We start from the raw sequence: 22,678 nt of genomic DNA, 5'->3' as shown, positions 1-22,678 counted from the left end.
TGAGGTATAGTTCCATGATTCATTAGTCACTGCTGGCAGAGGGAGTAGGCACAGCCTCAAACAACAGGAGGCTCAGTATAGCAAATTATTGTCATCTTCATCAGAGAAAGGATCCCATTAAAATCAACTTCACTCAGACCCGAACAGTTGAAAGGGCTTGTGAGCCTAAAGCTTCTGTGGGAAGTCGTATGTGCACATAAACTTAAGGAGGACACACACCCACTGCAACTGGCGATACGTCTGTCCTGTGAGCAATTGAGACACTCACTGGTGCTGGTCCAGTGACTTGATGGCAGGGCAATGCATTTCTGTGCTGCTGTGCTCGTTACAGTGATGGCTTTCGGAATGTGTTCTCTGGGTCAATGGAGCTGGGTGACTCACCTTCACCGTTGGATGTTAAGTTGGGCTGCAGCTGAAGGTGAGTGAGGTGAACTAATCAGAAAGTTCCTTTTGACTTCATCCTAGAAGCCGGAAGATCATGATTTCAGTCTGAGCCAAGTCCCTAAAGGATTCTGTGACCTTAAACAAGAAAGTTGGCCTCTTTGGGCATCCATTTCCTCATTTTTATAATAAGGTATAGAGGAGAGATGATCTCTAGGGTCCCTTCCAACTCTATTGACCTCAGAGTGGTGATGTTCATCTTTCTGTGCTAGGAGTCCGTGAGCATAAAGGAACCATTTGGATAATTCCTTTATTTTTTTTCCTAGTTAAATCTAAATTATTTCCCTATAAAGTATTGTTACCTCAAATGATACCTCAACTGAGAATGGCCCTAGGCAAACTTCTTTATTTCCAAGATTTATCCATTTATAGATAATGTAGAACAAAGTTTTGGACGGGGACTTAAACAAAAAATCTTTTAGGATATGTGAGTTACAGTGGAAACAATGCTCAATTTGAAATCAGAAGATTTAGTTTCAAAAATCATGGTTCTGAGATACATTGTGTAATCTTAGACAAGTCACTTAACTTCTCTGTACCTCAGTTTCCTCATCTGTAAAATGAGGGGATTGGATGAGATGACATCTAAGGTTCTTTCAAGATCTGAATCAATAATCTTTTGATTCTTCCTCCCTTTCTCCTTCCTAAACTATCTGCTCTTCATTTGCTTAGATTTATTTTCTAAAGTCAAACACTATAAAGACCTATGCCTCCTTTTTTCCCCTTTTAGACTTCAAGCTCTGTGCCTTTCTTGCACCCTCTTCTGAACCCTTAAAAGTTAATTCCCCCCTGCCCCACTCCCTGAAAGTGTTGTTTTTTAGCTACAGATTTTGGTAGTACCTCTGGCAATGAGAAAATAAGTCCCTCAAAATTGAATTCCAGAGGGATAAGGTATATATCTTTTTATGGCCTTTGAGTTCTCCATGGCGGACTCCATTGATAAATAAATGTAACTCAGAACATAGTTCCTCCACAATAAGTTTTTCAAAACTCTGAATCATATGAACTATTTGCTCTGAAGGAAAACAGGCATTTGTGGTTTTGAAGGTCAGATATAATCATTTGTTCAATATTTCTACAAACTTTCTTCCTTTGGGTTAAGGATTTCAATTCAAGCAGATAGAGATGATAATTTCCCATCTTTGCTTTCCTTGGGGTAACAATCTTAGTTCTGGAAGTTGTTATCAAATATACGGAAATGTGGAATTAATTGTATGAGCATAATTGCTCTCTTGTTCTATTTTCCCAAGTGCCATTGACCAATATTTGGTCAAACAATGACTATTTTAATAGAATGCACTACCATTATATTTATTGATAACTCTTGATGTTGATTGATAGCCAGTAACAGAAGTACCATGCGACTATGCATGTGTCCCAAGTCATCTTCTTCCTTTTAAGGGATCAACACAAAAGAAAGCCATTGCTACTCCAGAAATGGAAGAGCAGCAGTGGACATTAAGTACTAAAACATCAGACTGATACCCTTAGAAACTCAAAAAGAGAAGATATGAAAATGACTTTCATAAAGGGCTTAGTCATTCCCTAAACAATCTAACACTTTTATGTGCCTAGGTAGAGTTATAATCTTGGGCCACTCTAACCCACTATAGCTCTGGGTTTGTGTTCTGTGGGCATTTATAACATCAGCTCAATCATTATTTTATTCATTTTAGCTGAAGAAACATGTGCTTCATATAATAGATATGTTCTTGAGACACTGCATACAGACCAAATTTTTATAAAAGGCGTTCTCTTTTCCCACTGATTTCAGAAAAACTTGAATTCAAATCCTACCCTAGATCCTGGACAAGTCACTTAATCTCTCTGGGCCTCAGTTTCCTCATGTTAAGATGGTAATAATACTTTCCTCATAGGGTTATTGCGGCAATCAAATACATACATACATATACACACATATAAATATATATCATACAAAATACATGCATATATGTAAACATCAAAGTTCTATACAAATGTTATCATGATCATCATCATTATCAGCAGCAGGTATTGACATTATGTGTACAGAGTAATGCGATCTGAAGACAAATCAGCCATAGAATAACAGAAAACACATTGAAATAAGACCCGAGAGACTTGGATTCTAGAGTCAGCTCTCTAACACTAGTATCATATTACCTTGTAAAGTGACTGCTAAAAGCAAAAGACAATGTAGATGAGAGAGACAGATAGACAGACAGACAGACAGACAACAAGAGCTTGACCTGAAGGAGTTTATATCCTTTTATTTGAAAAAGGTATAGAAATAAAAATATTTAACATAATTTCAAGAATGAGAGTCCAGACAACTTGGGAGTGTCATCAAAAGTGCAGGAAGTAGTATCTGAGCTCTTTGGTGAAAGTAGCTGAATGGTGTATGAGGAGGAAGTCAGAAAACATTACATTTTAGAACAGGAAGACCCTGTGCAAAGGCACAGGGATGGGACATAGAACGTCACTGCCTGTGAGATAACAGATAAAATCCTTTGTTTGGCATTTGAAACCCCCTATATCCAGTCTACAATTTCTGAGCATATCTTTCTAGGCCAATTGTGTGATACTTCCCATCATCCTCCCAGGCAAACTACTAGACTTGCCATCCTCTATATATTGTATCTTGATAGTAATAGATGTATAAGTGTGTGAAAATGTATTTTCATTCGTTATTTCCACTGATAAGACCATATCCATTTCTGATTTTTAACCATTTGATGATGCCAAGGATATTGGAGGGAAAATTTTCTTTTTTGGGTCTTCAATAGCTGTGACTGCTGAAAAGGCAGGGGATGGTGCATTTTTACCAGATCATATCTCTCCAGAACTACTGCGTGCTGAGATGATGATTTTGGGGCTGTGCTAGAAGCAGGACTATTAGTCCATGGGGGCATTACTTGGTAAATAGTAGGTGCTTTAGAAGTTCTTTTTGATTATTGATTAACTGATTATAGATAGGAAATGCCTGCTTTCTCTGGGCCTGTTTGCTCTTCTGTAAAAATGCGCTGGGTGGATTAGATTATTCTAAGGTTCCTTCTTATTTCTAACCTGTTCCCTTTTCATCCTCTCCACCAAACTACTGACATCAGAATTTTAGAGCACAAAGTGGCCTCAGAGACCTTTTAGTCTAACTTTTACATTTTTACCTTACATTTAAGTGGGAGAAGAGAAGTTAAATCAACTTTTACAAAGTAAAAAATGAGGTTTTCTATAAAATCCATTAGATTGGAAATTTGAAATTTTGACTCTTCCTGTTAACTTCCTATGTGATATTTAGTAACTTCATTTACTTCTCTGTACTTTAATTCCTCCTTTTTTTTTTTTGGCAAAATGAAGAAGTTCATTGAGATGATTTCTAATCTCTCTTATAGCTCTACATTCTAAAGCTTCATGGAATGTGCCCAAGTAGCAGCTATTTAAAGCAATCGTATGGCATCCTAGGTAAGTGCACGACATTTTTATTAAAATTATAATAATAACCATAGAAGGCAGAACTTTTTGAAGATTTCCACTACTGCCACCACACACACACACACACACATACTATGATCTCCCTGAAATCTTTGTCCTCATAGCTTAGGAATGACTGGTAAATTATGGACATTTCTGTCTTAGATAAAGTAGCCTGAAATCAAACTAAAAAAAATTTAATTCACATAATAAAAAATAATGCTGGACCTATACTTGGATGTGGTTTTGAGGTCTAAGTCTGCTCCTTCATGATTTTATGACTTTGAAAGATGTTATGGATGCATAGAAAGTGCCCAGTACTCTGACAGATTCCAATTTTCTTCTTTTTGTCTTTCTTCTGCTTCGCCTCTTCTCCCCCTCTTCCTACTCTTTTTCTCCCTTTTCATCTTTCTTCTTCTACTACGGAAGGGAGTGTGTATATCTTATTTACTTTTTCTTCTTGCATAATAGTTTATAAAATTTCCCTCTATACCAAATTATAACTGCCTAGATTCATTCTCAGGGGAGTAGGTTAGTGTAAAAAAATACAGGGCAGAGAATCTCTAATTGTGACATACCTACTAATGTTTGCATGAAAATCCTATGTAAGAATAGTACTTAATCTAATTCTATATGTAAGAATAATGCTGTGTCTGAATATGCTTGTATAAATTGTGCTTATTTTTAATCCATTCCTTATGGTTGCTTTAAATAATATATTTTGAATCTTCAAGTACTTGTAATTCTGTGATAATATTTCTGAACCAAAATTTCAATTTTTTTCTGCCAGTCTAATATTAAAAATTATATTTTAGCTATGGCTTGTGCAAAAATTCCACCATTTTTGCTGTTCTTGTTTATTTTTTTCCTCTTAGAGAAAGAGATAAGAAGTGAAAAGAGGTAGAAAATTAGAAGTAGACTATCCTCAGAAATGATTTGACTACCCAAATATTTTAAATATTTAATCAGTCAGAATTGCTACTATAGGTTCTTCAATAGTAAAACCTCAAACAAGTCACTTGTTCTGTTTTTAAATGCATTAAAGGCTAAGGTTATGCAAACAAAATTAATTTTTTGATGTTCTTAAATTATAGAATGAAAAGACCCTAAGAACTGCATTTGCAATTCAGGCTTTACGAAGAGGCAAAGGAACCTGGTTAGATGAACACATATTCTTCATTCCAATTTACTAAGTTTAACACACTATAAAGTTAAAAAAAAAGTAAAGCAGGCAGCCAGGTGGCTCAGCGAGTAAGCATGGGCTCCAGTGTCGGGATGACCTGGATCAAATCTAGGCTGTGATACTTAGCACCACACCCAGAAATAACTGGCCGTGTAACCTTGAGCAAATTACTTAACCCTGATTGCTTAAATAAAATAAAAAAATAAAGGTTGGCTGTTAGTTCTGCACTATCATTTGAAATATCTCATATTTCATAAAAAATCTTTTTGGTTCCTCTTAGGGGGAGGCAGAGAAGAGTAGTCTTATATGAAAGTGACACCCAGCTTAATTTGTTATCTTTGATGGAATATTGTAAATTTCCATACACACATATACACATATACCCTAACACATATGGACATATATACACACACATATGTGTGTACACACATATACATAAAATAACACTCCATTTCCCATGTCCATGATTTTGTGCTTTTTTACCATTATTTGTACCTCTCAGAATCCCCAGTTTCCTTCAATGCTCAGTTCAAATAACATCTTCAGAAATGAACTTTCCTGATGTCACTTCAGCTGACCCTTCAATTTATCTTAACTGTACTTTGAATATAAATATACCTTTGAATATTGTCTCCAAATTATCATATATGTAAATGTGCATATTTGTATGTCTGTAGGTATATGTCTGTATATATATATACACCACTATCTCCCAACCTTCCCCACCAAAAAAAAGTTTTATAGATGTAGGACTATTATAACTGATTTCACAGAATAAGAAAGGTAGAAGCCCTACAAGACTTTTGAATTGACACTAAAAAAAATTCAGCACTCTCTTCCATCAGCCTCCATGTTCAAAAAAGAGCACATAAACCAGTCCATAGATTTATGTCTGGGACCAACATAGGAATTCCTCTCCAGTTACAGACTTGGCTAGTACATTTCAACCCAACTCCTTTATCCTATTGCAATAAGCAGTAGATATTAATCTGTCCAGTGAGGAAGAGGAATGGGGAGGAAGGAGGCAGTTGTTTTACTTCAGGTAGTTCATAGGATAAGGAATAAGGCTTCAGAGACTTAACCTAAAATATCCACCCCACTGTCCTTCATGTTTCTAGCCATCACCAAGCAAAAGAAGCTTATTTAACTCACTTAGAGAAGGAAATGATTAGAGGAAAGGAATTGTGACAGAGTAGCAATACTTTAGTGGTGCTCAGAGTGCAAAGGAAAGAAGGATTAAATTTATTTGAGACCAGTTCTATGCCTCAATCTTCTCCTCCCTCCAGAAGCTAGCAATATGACGAGAGAAAGAAATTAAGGGCACAAATATAGAAAAATGGGGAGCAGAACTATCTCCGTTTGCTAGTTTGCTTGAATAATGTAAAAAGAATAATTGAGACAATAGCTTCTGCAAAGTTTAAGGCTATAAATAAATTATACATATATGTATGCATGTGTGTATATAGATAGATATATTACATTACATGTAGTATATATGCATATGTCCTTATATATGCATACATAAGTGTGTATAGAAAGTACATACATATGCATATATATACAAATACCTAATCTCAGAGACAATAATAGAGTAATGGAAGTCCAATTCAAAATAGTGTTAAAATGAATAAAATGTCATGTGTAATATTTGAGTAGATTCAATATAAACATTATCCTTAAAGAAACAAAGAACATTTAAATACCTGGAGGAAAATTCAATGTTCATGGCTGGACCATTCCAATAAAATAGAAAAGACTAATACTAGTGCATTTAATTTACAGATTTAATATTATGCCAGTCTAATTTTCAAAGAAAAAACTTTACAGAACTAGACAAAATAATAACAAAATTCATTTAGAAGAACAGAAAGGACCTAAGGCAGTAGATCTCAAAGTATCATCTGAGGACCTCTAGTCATTCTGGAGAATCTTTCATGTGATTTATGAGGTCAAAACTAATAGTTTTGACCTAAGTTCTTTTCTTACTTCTAATACCATAAATGTCATTTGCTCTAACCAACACAAAAAGAAGCTGTTGGGGTGTAGGTGCTCGATAATTTTTTTTTTTCAGATTTGGGGCAGTTAGGTAGCACAGTGAATAGAGCACAAGCCCTGGAGTCAGGAGGAGCTGAGTTCAAATTTGACCTCAGAAACTTAACACTTACTAGCTGTGTGACCTTGGGTAAGTCACTTTACCCCAATTACCCCCTCCAAAAAGAAAAAGAAAAATTCAGATTTGTAAAGGGATTTTTAGACCAAAAAGGATGAAAACAATTGATGTATATAAAGAAGAAAAGGGGATAGCACCTCTGTACCTCAGATTCTTAAATAACCTAGGCATCAATACACACATTTGGCATGGTTATGATGAAGAAACAATTGGATAAGAAGAGAAAAGTATATCAGTGGAACCTATTAGATTACAGAGAATCTGAAATCATGGAAGTCAGCCTAGTCTTCAACCAGGAAAGATAAAATACTGATGGAAGCTTTATATTTGATGAGAACTGCTGGAAAACTAGAAAGAAGTCTGGCCAAAATCACACTAAGACTAGCATCCTATATTCAAGGTTTAATTCAAAATGAATAAATGATATGAATACAAACAAATCAGAATAAATTAAATAATTGATTTTTAAAATGAGAGGAACAAATCATGTGCATTTCATACCTAAAGATTAGGAATGAATTCTTAACCAAATAGGGGCAATTCCAAAAGATAAATAGATGATTTTGATTATGTGAAATTGAAAGGATTTTGCCCAAATAAAATAAATGCATCTAGGAAAAGAGAAGTGGTAGACAGTGAGAAAATGTTCTCCATGTGACATTTCTTTATAGGTATTTAGTTTCCAAGACATCTAACCAAATGTACAAGACCAAAAGGCATTTGTAATTCATAGGTCGTCCAAGTTATGAACAAGGAGTTCTCAAAAGATTTGCCAGTGGTTAACCACCAGATGGGAAAAAAAATGTTCCAGATCACTAACAAAATGAGAAATGAAAATCAAAAGAACCCTGAAGATTTCTCTCACCCCCCAGCAAATTGAGGAAAAGGATAACACTTGTTTGTATTCCATATTGGAGGGGTTATATAAAGACAGGGATCTTGATGCATTGTTGATTGAACTATGAATTGGTAAAAACATTATGGGAAAAAAAATTTGAAATTATTCAATTGAATCCACCAAGAAATTCTACTTGGAATGATATAATCTAAGGAGGTCGGAGAAAAAAAAATGGGGGGGGGTGGTCCATATTTCAACAAAATATCTTGAGAAGAGCTTTTCCTATTAAGAAAGAACTGGACATAAAGTATATGCTTATCATGTGGGGAATAGCTAAAGTTATGATCTTCTGCAAATGAAACAACCACACCAGAACAATGGTATACAAAAGAATAGTAATGTAAATGCAAAAAAACAGCCATCAATTAAAACTAATTGTGAACTTTAATTTTCATTCAAGTCCCTTAGAAAAGATGAGAAGGTATCTCCTTTTTTGCAGAGGTAGCATTTGCTCCATGATTATGGAACATTCTACATAATGTCAGATTTTTTTTAATATGTTGATTGTTTTTTCTGATTTTTTTCCCCCTTTTACCTATTTTTTTTTTTAAATAAGGCGTGCCTCTCTGGTAAGGAGAAGGGGAAAGATTGAGGAGAAATATAAGTGACATGAAAATCAAAATGTCAATAAAATACATATTTTTGAAGAAAGAATGTTAACTTCTAAGAGGCAAGTAATGTCTGTTTTTGTATTTGTGTCTCCAGCAATTAAAGTGATACGTGGCACATAGTAAGTATTTAAATTTATTTTTTCATTCATTTATTTTGGAGTGATATTGAACTGAAAGAATTTCAGGAAGTTAATTTCAGATAATTAAAGCAGCTTCATATTAGTAACTTAACCATTTCACCAGGCTAATAAATTAGGGGACTAAAGAATTGTGGCATTATTCAATTTCTGGCCTAACCATTGTATATTTTAGAGAGAGAATGAATTGGTTGGGGGTGGGAAAAGTAACCCTGGGGAGGGTTAATTCTCTGTGTAATTATTTTAAGGATGGATTAGAGTATTTTTTTCTCCCCCACCTTATTCCAGTCTCCTGGCATGGTTTTATTAGAATAAGGACAAAACCTTTAAATACACTGTGGGTGTGCAGATTGGAAAAAATCCTGGGGATATGGACCAAAATCCAAAGGTTATTTAGGCTTTGATATCATTTTGGACTAGAGCTCAGAATGAGCTATCAAGTAGCCCAAACAAGCTTCTCCCCACTCCAGGAGCTTAGGCAAAAGCAAATATTTGTTTCAGAGGAGATTTGGAGAAAATAGGACAAAAAATAATATCTACAGAAAATTTCAATGGATACATCTTCAAGGAGATAGTCCCTAAGAACATTGTCTGGAAAGTAAACAAATGAAAGCAGCAATCATGATTTTGTTGATGACATTGACCAATGTAAATGGATTTATTCCTTTCATCTATTGAGAGTCATTGCTATACTTAATTTTTTAAAGCTGATTTATTCCTCCTTACAGAAGAGGAGAGGGCTGAAATGCCTTTGAATACTAGGTTCTGTAAAGTGATATATAGGTATATTTTCTTCCTTTTTCTAATCTATTCCAGTCTGAATGGTGAAATAACATTCCAGTTGAAACATATCTCGGAGGTTAGGGAATGGTTGGGTTTTACTCATCTGTATTTTTGGTTGACATTTTAGATACATAGTTTTATATATTTTCAGCTTAATAAATTCTTGGGTGAAATGTGTAAAATGAATCTATAACCATTTGTATGTATAAATGAGAGCAATCATTCTGCTCTCAATGAGAAGTCTGAAGCATTTTTGTCATTTTATTGTATTTTATTATTATTGTGTAATGTAGGAGAATGGGCACTAAAGTCGAATTCAGACAGTTTGAATTTTAATTCCACCTCCACCCCTCTGGCCTTATGCCAGTTACTCATCTTTCCTCAGCCTCAGTTTCCTTATCTCTAATTTTAACACAATGACTGCCTAATATTGTTGTTCTGGGGATAAACTGAGATAGCATATGAGAAAATACTTTGACAACTTCAAGCTTGACTCCCTTTGAACTTAAGTGCCCTCATCTGTAAAATGGCTTTACTATTTCCTAGGCAACAGTCATAAGGCTCAAATAATGCCATAAACTCGAGAACCATACAAATGCAAATTGTTGTTATTACTTTTTTACTATTATCATAAATGTATATTGAATTAATTAATAAAACTCCATAACACACATCTGAAGCAACTCTTTGCTTCAGTCTGCAGATATGATTGTAAGATTTTTGCCATGAAAGAAAGCTTACATTAAGATGAAATGAAAGAATGAGAAACAGAGTTACAAAGAGAAAGAGATACATAGATAAAGAAATAGATAGAGAGATACATAGATAGATAAACAGATAAAAAGAGCATTGATCAAGTGGTTACTAAGCCAAGCACTCTGCTAAGCTTTAAGAATACAAATAGAAGCAAAGAAGCACTCCTTACTCCTAAGGAGCTCACCTTCTAATGGGGGTTGGAGGGAGGGAGAAACAACACATAATGAGGACATGGAAAGAAGAAGAGGGTGCTTATAGAGAGAGGGAGTTGAGTGAGGAGTAAAGTGAGTATAACTAGGTTCCTCATCAAATTATGATCTGGATTAGGGCCTTAGAAAAAAAGACATTTCCAAGGTGGGAAAGCTGTTGGCAAGGTTTGGACAGGAAATCTAAAGAGCTGAGTCAGGAGTAGGTAAAGAGCCATTCTAAAGAACAGTTTTCAGAGGTCAAACTGATCAACCTATCTAGAAGATTTCTAAAAAGAGATGTAATATTGTACTAGAAATGTTAGTGATTTTTCCCCCTCATTGCCTATTCTAATTCCTTCAATTTCTTTTTTTCTTTTCTTATTTCTAAAACTATCACTCTTTGCAGATGATATGATGGTATACTTAGAGAATCAACTAAAAAATCTATTTGAAATAACATCTTTAGAAAAGTCACAGGATATAAAATTAACCTCCATTAATTATTAGCATTTCTATATATTATACAACAAAGCCCAACAGCAAGAGATAGAAAGTGAAATTCCATTTAAAATAACTGTAGAAAATATAAGATAATATAGACAAATGAGTCAAATTTATAAGAATATAAGTTAAGATGTGGGAAAAGTGGGACAATAATTCTGTGTTGGTGGAGTTGTGAGTAGCTCCATCCATTCTGGAGAGCAATTTGGAACTATTCCCAAAGACCATAAAACTGTACATATCCTTTTATTCAGCAATAACACTGTCTATATCCCAAAAAGATCACAGTAAAGGGAAAAGGACCTACACGTACAAAAATATTTATAACAGCTCTTTTTGTGGTGGCAAAGAGTTGGAAATCAGGGTGGCCAAGTGGCACAGTGAGTAAGAACACCATCCCTGGTGTCAGGAGACCCGGGCCTCATATACTTGTCACCCACACACAAAAAAAAAAAACTGGCCATGTAACCTTGAGCAAGTTACTTAACCCTAATTGCCTAAAAAAAAAGAGTTGGAAATCAAGAGGATGCCCATCAATTGAAAAATGGTTGAACAAATTGTGGTATATGAATATAATGCAATGCTACTGTGTTATAAGAAATGATGAGTTGGCAGATTACTGAAAAACTTGGAAAGACTTATGTGAACTGATGCTGAGTGAAATGAGTAGAAACAGGAGAACGTTGTACATAGTAACAGCTACATTGTGCAATGATGAAATGATCAACTATGATAGACTTAGCTCTTCTCAGCAATACAATGATCCAAGACAATTCCAATAGACTCATGATAGAAAATGCTACCCACATCCAGAAAAAGAGCTATGGAGTCTAAAATACAGATGGAAATGGTCTATTCTCATGGAAGTTTCTTCAGAGTCCAATACCCTTCTCCCTCATATGGTGAGACTGCTGCCCTTCTCCCTGCTCCAATCCTAACCTCCTGCTTTGGTTGAGCCAACCATTATTTGTGACAAAGACTCCAGGGCTCCTCAGGCAACCAGGTTCATCTTGGATCACTCTGATAAGGATGTTCTCTTTCTTTTCTTTCATTTTTGTTTTTAAAAACTGCATGCCTCTATAGAATTTGAACTGTGTGCCTCTTTTCCCTCTGTATAACTCTGTTTTTTTTTTATTTCAGGCCTTTATAAAGCTGACACCAAATTCCTCTGTAACTGAGTGCCTCTGTATGGACTGTGACTACAGGCTTTGTTAGAACTGTTTGTGTCTGTCTTCTCATTTTGTCCATTTGTGCCATTGTAAAATGTCCATGTCATGTTAATATTGTTTTTTAACTTGAAAGATTGAAAATGCAGTTAGCCAGAAAACTTCTAAGGCCTGTAGCCAAAGAGTTTAGAACACTAGGAAAAGATGGAAAAGATCAATGAACTTTCATACTTGAAGCAAATGTCTCAGTGAGAAGGACTAGCTCCTTTTTTAGACTTGCTCTGAGAGATTAGGCTATAAGAAAAAGAAAAAAAATCTATAAGACACTTTGTTTTCCCCTGTCATTTCAGCTTTGTTCATGTTGGAATTACAGAAATAAAGTCAGATAATCAAAGTTTGTAGAACTGCTTAAAATATCTTGGCAGATTTTGGAGATTTGGAGATTAATCATTTTAAGATTACAAAGGAGAACTCTTAAGACTTTGGTTTAATCACAGGAACTCATTCCCTTCTGAAATATCTTAGTAAGTTTGGGTACTACTTTGTAGAATTTGTTTTAAGGAAAAATGAGGATTAAATTTTATAAAAGTTAAAAGTAAATTACAAGATTGTTCTAGGGTAATGGAGGAAGGCAATTAGTTTCAAAGTAATCCCAGAATGAAGAAAGAAAAAAAAATAGGTAAAAGGTTTGTACTTTATAGCAATCTCTTGTTAACCCTTCTTTGAATGATTGTTTAAACCTGAGATCCCCTATGACTCTCCCAGTTCAGAGGCCCTCTCCCTGTTAACCTCTCTCATCTCTCTGATCAGATTCCCAAATATAAGTGTTGAAAAGTTCTGGAAAAATGTAGGGTGTCCTCTAGTATCTTGACATTGTGAAAATGAATATGCTAATGTCCTTAATTTGCTTGAGCTCCACAATTATCTAGGTAACTGAGAGGAGTAGTGTGGTACTGACTTGACCAGTTAGGATACAGAATGACTTGGCAAACCAACAATACTTTGTGGTTACCAAGAGCAGACCCAGCTGGAAGTGTAGAATCAATTATCTGAAACTATCTTAGCTAAAACCAGCCTTGGGTAGCCTCTGAGCTATTTGCTAGCCTCAACTCTTGGAGACATCTCATTGCCTGTACTTGAGCATTGAACTCTCTGCCTCACCATGCTTATCTTGTCTACTGTTCAACATACCAAGAAGTCAGAGCCTTTGCTCCTGGCATTCTCCAGCTATAATATTCCCTTTCCTTCCTGGGATCAACCCATTTCCCACCTCCTTTTGTTAGAAAATTACAAAACCACTCCCAGCTTTCCCCAAATTGAGTTGTCTCAGGATTAGCTTGTCTGCTCCATTTGTACATATCTGTGCTTTTTTTTTCTTTTTGGAGGGGGAAGGTAGGGCAATTGGGATTAAGTGACTTGCCCAAGGTCACATGGCTAGATCTGTGTGTGTGTGTGTGTGTGTATGTGTGTGTGTGTGTGTGTTATGTTTGAGGCCAGATTTGAACTCGGGTTTTCTTGACTCCAGGGCTGGTGCTCTATTCACTGTGCAACCTAGCCACTCCTGTACTTCCTTAACAATGATTGTTCTTGACTTTTACAGGCACAGTCTCCTTCTGGTTTCCTTCCCTTTGGAAAAGAGATCCAGGAAAGAAGCTACCTGCCTCAGTTTACAATATAATCGTGTCAACTTGAGGGGTAGCTTATTCTTTTTGTGACTGAGTTTTCACTTTAGTAGAACATTCATTCATTTTGTGTTATATTTACATTTAAACATTTAGACTTTCTAAATATAAAATGAGAGTCAATGTTATTTATTATCCTCATAGATTATGAACTCCATGAAAACAGAATGGCTTTTCCTTTTTCCAGTTGCTCCAAATCATAATTATATTAACATTTGCATTTTGTCTTTGTCTCCTTAGATTGTGAACTCTTGAAACTCCTTGAGACCATGGTATATCATTATATACTCTTATCAAGATCACTATATCTTTTCTAATGTCTAGCCTATCACTTAAGACAATCTACTATTTAACTCCTATTCACTTTTCCTGACTAAATTCTTATTAACTTCTTAAAGTTTGCATTCTAGAGAAACAGTCGCTATTTCCCCAAAGACTATATTCCACCCTTTTCCCACCCCACTTTTTGTAGACTAATCTCCTTGACTGGATGATTCTTTCTCCTCATCTCAGCCTCAGAGTACTGGTTTTCCCGTTTGTTTCTTCTTCCTTTCATGTTAATATTCTCTACTTGTTTGTCTACATCTTGAATCCTACTAGTGAAAAGTGCCTTTAGATTAGGAACTAGTTATATTTTGTTCTATTTGCTATTGAGTTTTCACTGCCTAGAATATGTAGGTGCTTAATAAAATGTTCAGTGAGTTGAACAGAAATAATTACTTAGAACTTGATTTTCTTTTTATTAAAAATAGTTGACAATATTTCAACTCCCTACTACTTTCCTCACAAGGTTGGAGTGAGTTTCATATACAATAATGTATGCAAAGTACTTGCTATGCAAAGAAATGTATTTTTTTTAAATTCTGATTTTGCTATTTTGCAAAGTTCATTGATTATCAGAAATAAGATTTTAGATTAATTAAACCTGTGCTTAGAAAATCCTTGGTTCCATTGAGGCTATGAATTAATGGTATGTACTAGATTTTAAGGTTGCACCTTAAAATACTTAGAAGTTCTAAAAATACTCTGAAGGATTTTTGAAACAGTCAGTCCTCTATAAGCAATTGATATGCAAATTGAGGTCATTATTTAATCATTAAAGAAGTCCCTTAAGGACCTCTACTGGACAGCACTTTGTTAGCCTAGTTAAAGGTACTGTAAATTATCAGAAAAAAACATTTATTTGAAAACTTTTGGTAATTCAGATTTATTCCCCTATTTACTCCAGATTAGTAAAAGATAAATGCATATATTATCTCTCATTTTTCTCACTAGATTATAAGCTTATTGAGCTCCTTGAGACCATGTCTTATATTGCCTATATTCAACAAAGCACTTCTCACAGCATGGGTGTTCAATAAATGTTATTGACCCACTAACTGAGTCGTAAAAGACATTTAAGTCTTCTTGAAGTACTGTAGTTACTTATAGAGAAGGTAGTGTTGAATTACATCCTCTTTAGCCAATCTGAGAAGTCGCTTTACCATTAAGAACCTCTAAGTCTATTCAGTATTTAAATTTCAGTTAAGTTAATTTTCACTCTCAATGAAAGGAGACACACTCATATAAAAGCTCTCCAGACTCTTCTTTGACTTGCAGCACATTCTTCCTAGTGTAGCTGAATCATTTATTCCTGTGGCCCTCTCAATTATGCCCAGAACAGACTGTGATTTTCACTTTTGGAGAATTAACCTTTTACCCACCACTGGGGCTTTTCAAACCCTTTTGCTATTGTTGTGATCTAAATTACTTGAGAGTGAAGAAAATGCAGAGAATATGTAAGGAAAACTCCAAGGGGAGGTCAAAGTCTTATTTTTCAGCCAGAAAGAAAGCTGGTATTGTAAAGTACAACTAAATTTACCCTGAGGGGGAAAAATCCAAATGTGAACTGCATTTCAATAAGATACATAAGATGATTGTGTATCTTCCTTAGCACATAGTTGGATAGAAACTTTCTCCTTTGTACTGAAGATTTCCTTCCCTACATGGGGTAGTGTAAAGAGAAAGCCACTGACACAGGACAAGTCTGAATGACCTTCATGTTTTAACCTTCCTCAACCAATGGGTGTGGTGCTCAGTCAGCCTGCAGGAGAGGAGCTTTCACTTTAGGATTAATCCCATCTCCTGCAGATTAACCCAGGGATGGGGAACCTTGGGCCTCCAGCCACATATGGCAGGTTCCCCTTCCATGGACCATCTTCCAATAAAGTAGGAATAAGGAGAAGCTAAGGAGATACTAATCCCACCTCCTCATTTTTAGGTCTACTAATCAAGATTGTCTTACCCTCATATGTAAATTGCTTTATTCCTATCTAATAACAGCTGGCTAAAGTTGGAATTTGGTAGCCTTCCCCACTACCATTGCCTGATGCCTTAGGGTGCCAATAAACATTTTTTGTCTTATTTCCTGAGTTTGCTTTTAATTGACCAGGGCAAAGACTGAACACCAAGTAGACTTGTCCAGCCTCTTCTCCCCTCATCCTTCTCTAAGGAAGAATTTCATTTCTTCCATGAGGGTAAGCAGGAAGTTGGGGCCAGAAGTTTGACCACTATGCTCTCCTCAGAGAGGGGGAGAACTGGGATAGAATTTTATCTATTAGTTTCGTTAAATATTGTTAGTCTTTACTCTTTTTGAGTCAGGTCTGACTCTTTTTGACCCTGTGATGAGGTATGGTCTCCTTGAGTCCTTGAGGTACAGGCTCTGGGAACCCCCTCTCCCCCCTTGGACTCTCATTAAGTCATCCCATTTGATGAGGCATTTGCATGAGGCAATAAGCCTTACATTGTGGCTGAGCCTCAGCCTAGGTTATTAGACTTCCCACCCTTGGGCGGTGGGAAAATATCAATCTACCCTTGAACTGGCCTAGCCCACCATTGTCTTTGGCCTCCAGAGACTTTCCACCCTTAATTAACTCCTCCTGAAGACCCTCCCCAAATTTCTCCTCTAGACCACCCCTAGATTCTTCCCACAACCTTCTGTATATGACCTCATTTTGTCTTCATGTTTGTGAGAGCACCATAGAATAGTGAGTGCACCATAGAATGACCTAGCACAGGCTTACTCTGTGTCTAATACAAGTGAACTTTTAATAAACTTTACTTTTCTTTGTCTGAGAGGACTTGGGTCGAATTCATTTGGCAGGACCCAGCATGTTGGTATTTTGAGGTCTCCAGAGCAACCCTAACCCTCTTTATGGGTAACCTCTTCACCTGTATGAGGTTTTCTTGAAAAAGATGCTAGAGTGGTTTGCCATTTCCTTCTCCAGTGGATTAGGCAAGGAGAGGTTAAGTGACTTGTCCAAGCTGTCACAATTAGTAATCCTCTGAAGCCATTTGAACTCAGTTCTTCCTGACTCAAGGTCCAGCGTTCTATCCACTGAGCCACCTAAATGCCTCATTGGTACTTTAGGGGATGTGGTTTTTATATTCAAGTCCAACTCCTGATCCCTATTCATGAATATGGAAAGGATTCCCAACCCCATGCTTGTTCCCATGTTTGACTTTTGACCAAATACCAGTTCCACAATGTACATACATGTCTAAATAGTAAAGAAATCCACTTATGTAAGAGTATGGCAAAACAAATAAGAAAAAATATAGATACCCCAGACAATATACAAAATGAAAGTTCTTATTTGGAGGAAAGTAACACAGCTCAATTAAGAGAGGCTCAGACATTACATTAGGGGAAACTCCTCGAGGTCTCTAGCATAGCAACATAGGAACATGCTAGAGATTACTATCTCCTCTTCTATCAGCTTCTTCCTAGAGTCTTTTCCTTTCTGCAACCTGCAACAAGGATAGGTATTGCCTGGGTTCTGAAAGCTAAAGTTTCTGAAGACTTAAAGGAATTCAGAGATTGGGCTCTTGTTCAACTCTAGCCAATTCACCCCACCCCTCAAACACCAAGGAGAACAGTGTCCAAAACCATTTATTTAATTGATAAGAAAACATTTAAAAATACCTCCAATTCTTTAAAGACAGACAAATAAAAAAAGGAGGAAGAAAAATAGTCTAATCCTGAAGAAACTTTTGTTCTATAGAGAGAGTAAGGTGGGGTAAGAAGTGATATATGGTTATTTTAGGTTTATAGTTAAACGAGACATTTAAAAGAACACCTATTTGTAGTAATACTGTTTTTCTGTTGAGATTTGGGGTTTAGAGGTGCTCAAGACCCCAAAATACCAACATGCCAGGTCTTACCAAATGAATTCAACTCCAGCTTTCTCTCAGCAAAGATAAAACAAAGTTTATTAAAGAATCACCATATTGGGTAGACTCTTAAGGAGCCAAAGCATTTGTGATGCTCTCATTGACAAGCAGACCAGAACAATTTGACATGAACTGAGTCTGAGCTAGATTGAATGAGTGCCTTCAATGGATCTTATATACAGAAAGATTGTGGGAGGGATCTAGTGGGTGATCTAGTAGTCTGGGAAGAGGAGTCTAGGGAGAGTCATGAGGAGGAGTCTAAGGAGGATCTAGATGGAATTGATGTCAGACTCCAGGAACCAAGAGAATGGGATTTTGAAGGGATCAAGGGTGGGAAACAGCTGGAGATAACAGACAATAGAGATCTAGGCTAGTTTAAGGGTAACAGAAATTCAATCATAATAATAATGGTAGGCTTATGGCTTCAGCAAATGCCAAATCTAGTGGGAAGATTCAAAGAGAGTTCAAAGGGGTTCCCAGAGCCTGTATGGCATCAGTTCCAAGCAGTTATGAAATAGAGAAATGGCTCTGCATTGTGCATCCAGTTAGGAAAAAATTCTCTGGCAAACAACTGGAAGGTAGGAATAGCAATGTTGCATTAGGAAAGGTCCCTCTCTCCCACATGGTTCCTGGGGCTACTGGTCCCTCTTGTCCCAAAGAGAGGGACACAAAAAAATTCAAAGGATTTGGTCCAGTAAACACTTAAGAGAAAAACAAGATAAGATCAGTGAGAAGTAGTCTTAAACAAAATTAAAGGAAACGATTAGAAATGATGCCTGTTGTACCCATCTGAAATAAGATATAGAAGGGTGGTTGTCTCCACACCAGCTATCTCAAAGTCTCTCCCCCTCTCTCTCATATATCTCTTCTCATCTATCTATTCAGGATGAGAAGACAGGGCGTTTTCTCTCCTTCCCCTCCAAAATATGTTTTTTTAAGGATCTCAAGTGAGAAAAGAAAGGGGATTTAGGGCATCTAGTAGCAGTAACATCACAATTCCTTTCTTAAACCTAAGCTTCCAAGAGAGACTGAGACAAAAGAGGAGTGAAGGTGAGGCATTGTTGAAGTTTAAAGTTTAGATTAGGGGTGTTCGAGACTCCAAAACATCAACACACTGGATCTGGCCCAATGAATTTGACTCAAATCTTCTCTCAGTCAAAGAAAAACAAAGTTTATTAAAGATATGCCTTAATGGGTAGACTCTTAAGGAGCCTAGGTACATGTGAAGCTTGTTTTGACAAGCTGGCCAGAATAATCTGACACAGAATGAGTCTGTTTAGATTGAATTATCACCCCCTCATGAAGGCAAGATGGAGCTTATATACAGAAAGATTGTGGGAAGATTCTAGGGGTGGTCTAGAGGAGGAGATTGGGGAGGGCCTGGAGGAGGAGTCTGAGGAAGATCTTTGATAGAACTGAGGTCAGACTCCAGTAATGAGATTAAGGATGGGAAATAGCTGAAGTCTACCTGGAGATGACAGACCTTGGAGGGCTAGGTTTGGGTACAAGGTATTTTGATAAGATCAAGTCAGGGGAAAGTAGCTGGACAGTGGAGAGCTAGGCTAGGTTAAGAGTAACAGAGACTTGGGCCTAGCTATAATGAAAGGCCTATGGCCTCAGGCAAATGCTTCATCAAGTGGGAAGATTCAATCAGAGTTCAAGGGGTTTCCCAGAGCCTGTACCCCATCATTATGACTGTGCTTTTTAAGTCAAGAACACTCACTTGGGTAGCTAAAGCACTGGGGGAAAAACAAAAACAGGAGAACTTGTGATTCTTACCTTCATGCCCTACCATAGATAGATAAACACACACACACACACACAAATAGGAAATAGAGAGATATGATGGGGTGATGGGACCCATACCCCCCCCCCACAAATAAAAGGAAAAGACCATGTCTTTCAAAGTAAACCAGTCCCTGAATGTTTCCACACATTTCATCAGCCCACATCACTGAAGCCTCTACTGACCCACCACAACCCACCTAATTAGCTTACTTGATATTCCTCTTACTGTCACTCTGGGCATATGCCAGACTACTTGTTTATACTGACCACTCCCTAATCCCATCTAGGTCACCTATGTAGCCCATTTGATAGTCCTTTCACTGATGCACCTGGTCTCCCTCCTCCCCCCCCCCCCAATACTTAACACTCCTTAATCCCATCCAGATTCTTTTGAACAGGTTATCCATAAAGAGGGTTTGAGTTACTCTGAAGACCCCAAAATACCAACATGCCAGGTCCTGCCAAATGAATTTGATTCAAATCTTCTCTCAGCCAAAGAAAAGTAAAGTTTGTTAAAAAGTTCGCTTGTATTGGACACAGAGTAAGCCTGTGCTAGGTCATTCTCAGGTACTCTCACAGACATGGAGACAAGATGGGGTTTTATATACAGAAAGTTGTGGGAGGAATCTAGGCATGCTTTAGAGGAGGAGTTTGGGGAGGGTCTTCAGGATCAGTTAATGAGGTCAATGAGTGATTAAGGGTGGGACTTATCTGGAGGCTACCTGGAGACTACAGACAATGGTGGGCTAGGCCAGTTCAAGGGTGGATTGATATTTTGAAAGGCCCAAGGATGGGAAGTCTAGTAATAGAGGTTTGGGCCCAGCCACAAGGCAAGGCTTATTGCCTCATGCAAATACCTCATGAAATGGGACAATTTAATCTGAGTTTAAGGGGGGTTCCCAGAGTTTGTACCTCAAGGACTCAAGGAGAGCTCAAGGGGGCTACCAGAGACCATACCTCATCACTTTCACTGTCTTTTTTGTACATAAGCATCATTCTTTTGCCCAGGAAGTTTCAGGTATACTAGGAATCCTGCCTGCTTCTATTGTTAAAATAAACCTTGCCACTTTGAATGGAAGATCTTTGAGTGCATAAATTCATGCCACCCTGAACTCTGACATTTTGGGATTCCTAGCAGCCCTAAAGCACATTAGTTATAGATAGGTTTATTTCATACCCATACATATATGTATGTGCCTGTATTTATATAAACATATATAGAAATATATTTACATTTATTCATTTATAATGCCATAGGCAACAAACAAAAAGTTTTATTAGAAATGGAAGTGTGAGAAGGGAGGGGAGGGAGGTAATTAATATTTCTTAGGCCCCTAATGTATGCCAGCCACTACATTAAATGTTTTACAAACATTATTTGATCCTCACAACAACCTTGTGAGGCAAGTAATATTATGATCACCATTTTACAGTTGAGGAAAAGCAGTTAAGTTACTTGTCTAGGGTCACAGAGCTAGTAAATGTCTGAGACTAGAGAAGGGAAGTGGTATGACATAAGAATGTGAAGGCACATGGGAGTCACAAAACATAGGCCTTCAAATGACAAGGTGAAGATGTTTGTATTTAAATTTTAGATGCAACAGAGTCACAAGGGATTGATGATGATTAGCAGCTCCTTTTTTCCTTCTCTTTAAATGTTTGCCTTCAGGGTCCCTCACAATCACAATTCATTTTCCTGCCCAAATTTATTTTACATTACTCTCCAACATTATAGTAAGAAATATCTCAATCACATTTCCTTCTGTCCCTTGAGTGCTATACTGTATTATTTCATTTCTATATCCCACCTCCTTGTGCTTAGAATGTTCTCTTTCCCCACTTTCACCTGATCAATTCATACCTGGTTTTCAAATAGGTTTTCCAATACTAATGAGGGAATCCCAATAAAGCTGCCCCCAACCCCAGTATTCTAACTTCCTTATAGGCCTCACTGAACAACAGGCCTACTGCTCCTTTCTAGTCACTCACCCTACCCCCCCCCCCCAGTCAGTATCCTAACTGCTTCACGTATGCCTCACTACTCACTAGAACAACAGGTATGCCCATGAACTCATATTTCTCACAGAACAGTAGGCATGTCCATGTGATGGTATCCTAGCCTCTAGCTAGCTGCTGCCCCCAGATCCATTCCTCATATCTCCCACAGAAACAGCAGGTTTGTCCATGCACACAAACACAAGCACATCTATCTAATCTCAGACAGGACTGCAATAGTCAGCCATTCAGAAAACAGCACCACCAGGATGCCCAAGCAGGTGGTGGACCCCAAAATAATAGAAGGGACATTCCCTAAGTAAGCACCTGTGCAGTAACAGTAAAGAACTGACCTAGAGTAAACTTATGACATAGAAAGCCTTATTATTATACCATTATCTACATACAACATAGCACCCTCCCCATGGCTTTTTCTGTATGAATCGTGGGGAATAGAATGCACTGTTCCACCATGGCTGGGACCCCTCCCTTATTACCTAATCCCTTAACAAACTCTTCCTGCATTTTTAACATTCATAATTTCTGCTATGTAATTGCATCTTTACTCTCAAAAAATCCATCTTGCTTTCTCTAAAGTTGCTACTTCCTCTTGGAATTTAGCCTGCTTCATGAGAGATGCCAATCTCGATAAATGCCTAACCTTGTATTAGAGGTGGTCTGACTCTGAATTCTTTGAGAGGATTCCACCAAAAACATCAT

Source organism: Petaurus breviceps, unplaced genomic scaffold, assembly GCF_028583685.1.
Source record: "Petaurus breviceps papuanus isolate PSGF00001 unplaced genomic scaffold, PetGlider_PUasm1.0 140, whole genome shotgun sequence".
Lineage (NCBI taxonomy): Eukaryota > Metazoa > Chordata > Mammalia > Diprotodontia > Petauridae > Petaurus > Petaurus breviceps.
Note: the sequence above shows the minus strand (reverse complement) of the source record.